The sequence below is a fragment of the Papaver somniferum genome, chromosome 6 (assembly GCF_003573695.1).
Source record: "Papaver somniferum cultivar HN1 chromosome 6, ASM357369v1, whole genome shotgun sequence".
Lineage (NCBI taxonomy): Eukaryota > Viridiplantae > Streptophyta > Magnoliopsida > Ranunculales > Papaveraceae > Papaver > Papaver somniferum.
Window position 1 is genome coordinate 36,073,141 of NC_039363.1, and position 7,067 is coordinate 36,080,207.

Here is a 7,067-nt window from a genome sequence, read left to right on the forward strand (position 1 = left end):
AAGTATATTGGAGTTTGTCCATACAGATTGCTAAGCGACATATTGGGTGTGGTTGTTAGACCCCCGCTTTTTCAGATAGTTTTTCTTTTCTTCCATCTTAACCGAAGAACTTCCCCCACCACCTTCTCTGAATATACCTTGCTCGCGGTCCTTCTTTAGTCTAGATTGCATTTTTGTTTTTTTAGTTCCTATAGGCCGAGCATGATACTTGTAATTCTAACGAGTCTCTCCGTTATGCAATACTTCTGTCCTATTTTCGATAAAGTTACGATGACTGTTAAATAACTCACTATTTTGTGCGACAATAAGTTCATAATTAAATTCAGGGACTTTTCTCTCAACATTTCATAACATGCATTATACTTGAATGGTTGTGCTGTTTGATTATGAAATTGCTCCCGACTATCTCATGTCTTATTGCGCGCAGAGGGGCTTGCATTTTAACATCAACAAGACAAAATTTTTCTGGCCTACGGTTGATGCTAGGAGTCACGAAGAAGGTATGTTCCCCCCCAACATTGGTAGTCCTGTGGGTGGTGAGAAACTCCTCGGGGGTTGATCGAATTTTGAATAGTGGTAAATAGGTTTGTCGTTCACTCGGACTTTGTTGAGATTGATTCTAGGCTTAAATATGAAAATATTAAAAATAAGAAAATATATACAAAATATGTCACATGATGAAGAATTTATTGGGACTCAGGATTTCACTGTTTTTCATATTCAAGTGGTTCATAAATTAATCCTAGGCAATTATAGCTCAAAATAAAAGAAATATTAACTCTATTCTTTGCCAAAGTAGATTTCATAAAACATTAGTTGTAAGTTGTGAGCATGACGCATCAAAAGTAATCAAAACTAAGCATGCGACATCAGACAAAATAACAAATAATTAATTGAAATCATAAAACAATTAAATTCTATGCACATAGTTAAGAAAGAATTAATTTAATTACCAGATGGGTGAAAAACAGCTTTCTCCATCGTCCCAGTGATGGGTTTAGCTTCTCATGATGCAAACAGACTCAAAAAGATAATTCATTGCTCAAAAGGTGCTTACAAGGATGATAATATGGGAGAAAATAATTAAAAACGGGTTTGAAACACTTATTTCTGTTACAAACCAGCTGTTACAAAGAACGATAAATGAGTATTGTCGTTGACACTGTAGCAACAACGACTGTTCTATGTGCGTCTTATGTTCTTCACAGCAGCATAAAATGGCTACTCTATGCAACTCGAAATTCCTAGCTCTGTAATGTGCTCAGTGTCTCCCAAACTCTCCATCCCCCCTTCTCTTACATTTCAGAAGCTACTTATAACCCAACAACACCTCCAAATATCACCAATTACTCCTCAAAATCTTCACAGTGAAGGAATATTATTCTAGGGAATAATTTCCTATTTTTCTTTTCTGCACGCATGAATGAGCTGTAAAATATCTCTCCATCAATACTGTAAAATTGCCAGTCAGTATTCTCCTTTACTTCACGTATCTTTCCCATAGTAACACCAATAGTGAGTGAAACGAAAATATATTTGTTCCCTGTTGTAGTTCATCACGCGTCTGTTTAGTGTTGGCGTATTCCAACATGGATATTTCTCGAAATATATTGATTCTAACTCGTGACAGGATAATCTCTTCACGCAGCTCCAACGAATAAACCAAAGGAAATCCCGAGTTTCCCTCTCTTGAAAACGTGTTGCCCTGTTTTCTTTGATCCGACGACGTAGCCCAAGTTGGATGATTCTAAACTCGTTACCAATCCTGTTTAGTCAAAACAGGATCTTTTGGGTCAAATCCATCTATTTAATCTCCCTTAAACACGACCAATATCTTCACTGAAATTCTCGGTCCTTCACAAGCACTTTCCCTCCAAAAATAATTTGAACGTGGAAGAAGATGGGTTGCCCCCTATCCAGAGTAGGGGTGCGAATAGTAGCTGTCTTGAGGGGTGTTCTGTGGTTGCCCCTTATCCAAACTGCGGGTGCCAATAACAATTCATCTGGGTGCTTTAGATAACTTTTTGAGCCGATTTTCCAAAAATGTTTATTTCCCAAAAATACCTACAAACACACAAAACACCACAATAAGTACAAAATTGAGTACCAACAATACAGAAAATTGAGGACAACTTAGACACAAAAATGTGTCTATCAAATACCCCCAAACTTATTATTTGCTAGTCCTCGAGCAAAAACTAATCTAGAAAATAAAATCCTAACTCACTATGTGGCCCTAGTGACCGAGATGTAGTCTCGGGAGGGTTTACCAGAGGTATACCCACAAAACCTTTACTCCAGACCCTAGGTATCTACGCAAAACCTTGGAAGGCACTAAAGAATCTCCTTGGTTGGCATACTCTCATTGACTATATGAGGAAGTACCCTGATGTGAAATTCCAATTGTTGTACACGAGTTTGCACTCAACATACTAAAATTCATATATAAGTGACAGAGCTCTACTCAGATAGTTTCTGGACATCATAACCGGAGTCAACCAATCACATGGAAAGATTAAGAAGATGGATAAAGAGAAAACAATAGATGTTTTAAAGTGAACGGTGTTTCCCATATCTGTCTGAAGGCCTCTGCCAAGATGAACCTATCCTAATGGACTGAGATACCGGACTGACTAATATCAACACAACTGGCATATACAAGGGGACCAGTGGTCGATAAACCTAACTCTAGGTCAACACAACTGGCATATACAAGGGCACCAGTGGTCGATTTTATTGAATTTATTCCGGTTGGTCTGATGGCCTGGTCTCAATTTTTTTTTTTTTTGATGTATCTCAATCACCCTAATTCACCCTAGCAAAGGTAACAACTTGAATCGTGTGCCCCACCAAGTCACTTAAAAAAATAAAAATAAAAGGATTAGGATTCAACGAGATATGGCGAAACTACCATTTTTTTTTAATTTTAACACCTGAACTCCGTGCTTTTATGAACAGACTCTTTAGATGTTTCCATCTAATCAGATTGGTTCCTCAACTCCTACAACCAAGATGTTCCCATCCACTTAGATTGGTTAGTGCCAACCTTAATAAACATAAATTTCTAGGCTTTTGAGTTTATTTATTGCAACTAAAAATTTTCTCCCATACCCCCAAACTTAAATCTAACATTGTCCTCAATGTTCTAAAGATAAAATTAAAAGCATGAACAAGGAGAAACTGTTACCACTCGAAGCAAAAGATTTAAGGAAAGATATTACCGTGTTGCATGAGATTGGGTTACCTCCCAAGAAGTGCTAAGTTATAATAATTAAATTATCGGGATTTGAACCAGAAATATCATTATCATTATCAAGCTCAATAGGAGTAACAAATTCCTGATCACCATGCCTAAATACTTCAGATTCTTCATCAACATTGTCCACATCATACTCATCATTATCATAACATGGAAATGGCTGAACCTCATCTACACAAGGAGTGTCACCAATTCTAACCTCGATATATTGATTATGCAAATAACTATCCTCATTTTCAAGAGTATTATTGGATACACTATATTGGAAAATCAAGTCATTTCGAGCAATACTTTCGTTCGTCTCTAACTCAAGTCTACATGTCGACTCAACTATCCTCTCGAGGGTCTCTTCTAAAGAAAGCTCCCTAAGTGTTGGATCCAAGTTTTCACTTAACCTATTGAGAATATCTTCCAAAGAAGATTCAGTCGTTGCTGCAGTTCTTTCGTCCATAACTACGTTGTTCACCTCATCTAACTTGTATGTCGATTCAACTAACTTACGTGATGACTCAGCTAAATTCCTGAGAGACTCTTCTAGAGAAGGAATAGGAACTGAAGGATCATAAAAAGGACTACTTTTCAATAGTTTGATTGTATCCTCTAAAGTCGAAGAACTGGTATTATAATCTTCTTGCCCCTATGACCGATGCGCGTGTGGATAGTAATTGGTCTCACCATGGTATGACCCAAAACCTTGAAAAGGTTGGCGTGCCCAACCACTATTCACACCATGATCATAAAAAGAGTAATGTCCATGTTGTTCAGTTGGATAATTATTGTATTGTCTATACCAGTTCGACATCCTAACTGCAAGGGAAATCTAAACAAGCACAAACAAGGCTGACTCGACCACAACAAGCCTATTTTATCTAGCAAACAAAAAGCATGATGGCTCCACTTAGATTGTTTTTAGACTAGCTTTTATTCTTTCGAAAAGGAATTCGTTACAATTTGAGCAAACCTCTCTGGAATCAATCTAAGTTAAAGTAAGTTGAATAGAGACGAGGGAAGCTCAGTGGAGCTTTGATATCCAAGGCCTCACCGGCGTTACAAGGCGGCGTATTCAACTCACAGAAACCATCATGAACTTCAAACTATGCTCAAAAGAGTAACCAATATTTTTCGAACGACTTTCCTAATAAGCTCGTTACTCTATCAGTCTCGTTCTAGTCCAAATTTTAAGGCTTAGGTTCGCGTAGGTTACGTGTTCCTAAGGCGGGCAAGAAAGAAACGGTGATGATATCCGAGTCCTTATCTTGATTTGGCCAGTCCTTTCCCTTTACTAGAAAATTAAATCCGATTTAAGGTCCTCAACATATATGCATACAAAATCATCCAGCGGGTGTTTAGAATTCTTACCTCCCGTTCCATACGGGGGACGAACCGTTGAAGTCGACTCGGGCCACCGACTCCAATGTCAGTGTACGTTCGTAATTTCCGTCCTTCCTTGTGCAGTTTATATTTAAACTAACCTTTCCTTAGGGTTTTAAAAATAAAGTCCAATCTTCAATGTCCAAAAATAAAATATTACAAAAATAAAAACCTTAATTACAGTTTCTAAAAAAATAAAAATAAAATTATTTACAAAATCTTCTTCTTCACTCCTTTTGGATTTCTCTTTTCTTTCCTTTTTGGGCTTTTCCTTTCTTATCAGCACTTTCTCTTTTTCCTTTAGCTTAGCTCCAAATCTGAAAGCAAACAAAATACCAAAACGCGTAAAAAAAGAACAAATAAAATAAAACCTAAAACAAATCTATAAACAAATACACGTCGGCGACGCCAAAAATTTGATCGAATTTTGAATAGTGGTAAATAGGTTTGTCGTTCACTCGGACTTTGTTGAGATTGATTCTAGGCTTAAATATGAAAATACTAAACATAAAAAAATATATACAAAATATGTCACGTGATGAAGAATTTACTGGGACTCAGGATTTCACTGTTTTTCATATTCAAGTGGTTCAGAAATTAATCCTAGGAAATTATAGCTCAAAATAAAAGAAATATTAACTCTATTCTTTGCCAAAGTAGATTTCATAAAACATTAGTTGTAAGTTGTGAGCATGACGCATCAAAAGTAATCAAAACTAAGCATGTGACATCAGACAAAATAACAAATAATTAATTGAAATCATAAAATAATTAAATTCTATGCACATAGTTATACCAGATGGGTGAAAAACAACTTCCTCCATCGTTCCAGTGATGGGTTTAGCTTCTCATGATGCAAACACACTCAAAAAGATAATTCATTGCTCAAAATGTGCTTACAAGGATGATTTTTAATAAAATAATTAAAAACGGGTTTGTAACACTTATTTCTGTTACAAACCAGCTGTTACAAAGAACGATAAATGAGTATTGTCGTTGACACTGTAGCAACAACGACTGTTCTATGTCCGTCTTATGTTCTTCACAACAACAGAAAATGGCTATTCTCTGCAACTCGAAATTCCTACCTCTGTAATGTGCTCAATGTCTCCCAAACTCTCCATCCCCCCTTCTCTTACATCTCAGAAGCTACTTATAACCTAACAACACCTCCAAATATCACAAATTACTCCTCAAAATCTTCACAGTGAAGGAATATTATTCTCGGGAATAATTTCCTATTTTTCTTTTCTGCACGCATGAATGAGCTGTAAAATATCTCTCCATCAATACTGTAAAATTGCCAGTCAGTATTCTCCTTTACTTCACGTATCTTTCCCATAGTAACACCAACAGTGAGTGAAACGAAAATATATTTGTTCCCTGTTTTAGTTCATCACGCGTCTGTTTAGTGTTGACGTATTCCAACATGGATATTTCTCGAAATATATTGATTCTAACTCGTGACAGGATAATCTCTTCACGCAGCTCCGACGAATAAACCAAAGGAAATCCCGAGTTTCCCTCTCTTGAAAACGTGTTGCCCTGTTTTCTTTGATCCGACGACGTAGCCCAAGTTGGATGATTCTAAACTCGTTACCAATCCTGTTTAGTCAAAACAGGATCTTCTGAGTCAAATCCATCTATTTAATCTCCCTTAAACACGGCCAATATCTTCACTGAAATTCTCGGTCCTGCACAAGCACTTTCCCGCCTAAAATAATTTGAACGTGGGAGAAGATGGGTTGCCCCCTATCCAGAGTAGGGGTGCGAATAGTAGCTGCCTTGAGTGGCGCCCTGGAGGTGTCCCTTATTCAAACTGCGGGTGCCAATAACAATTCATCTGGGTGCTTTAGACAACTTTTTGAGCCGATTTTTCCAAAAATGTTTATTTCCCAAAAATACCTACAAACACAAAAAACACCACAATAAGTACAAAATTGAGTACCAACAATACAGAAAATTGAGGACAACGTAGACACAAAAATGTGTCTATCAGGGGTCATGTGAATCTTGATTTACAATTTTGTAGCGATATGGTGCTCAGTGGGGTCAACAAGACTATCCAACTGATGAACTCTATCAAAAAGCTCAAGGACCCTCAGTGTGAACTTCTTTTGTTACGCAATTGTGCCAGCGTATCTAAATTATATTTCACGATGCGTACTACCAAGCCGTTCGCCCTTCAGCCAGGTATTGATCTCTTTGGCTGTCAGCTTGAGATATTTTTAAGACACCTTGTGATGGGATATGGTGATGGTTTTGGCCCTCTGCAACTACGCATCTCTACTCTCCCTATCAAAAATTGCGGCTTGGGGATTTACACTATGTCCGACACCAGCAAATATTGTTTTCTAGCTTCTCAGAGTCAGACCAAGGCTGTGCAGCAGATTATACTCGACAACCTACACCCAGCATGGGGGGGGGGGGGGGGGGG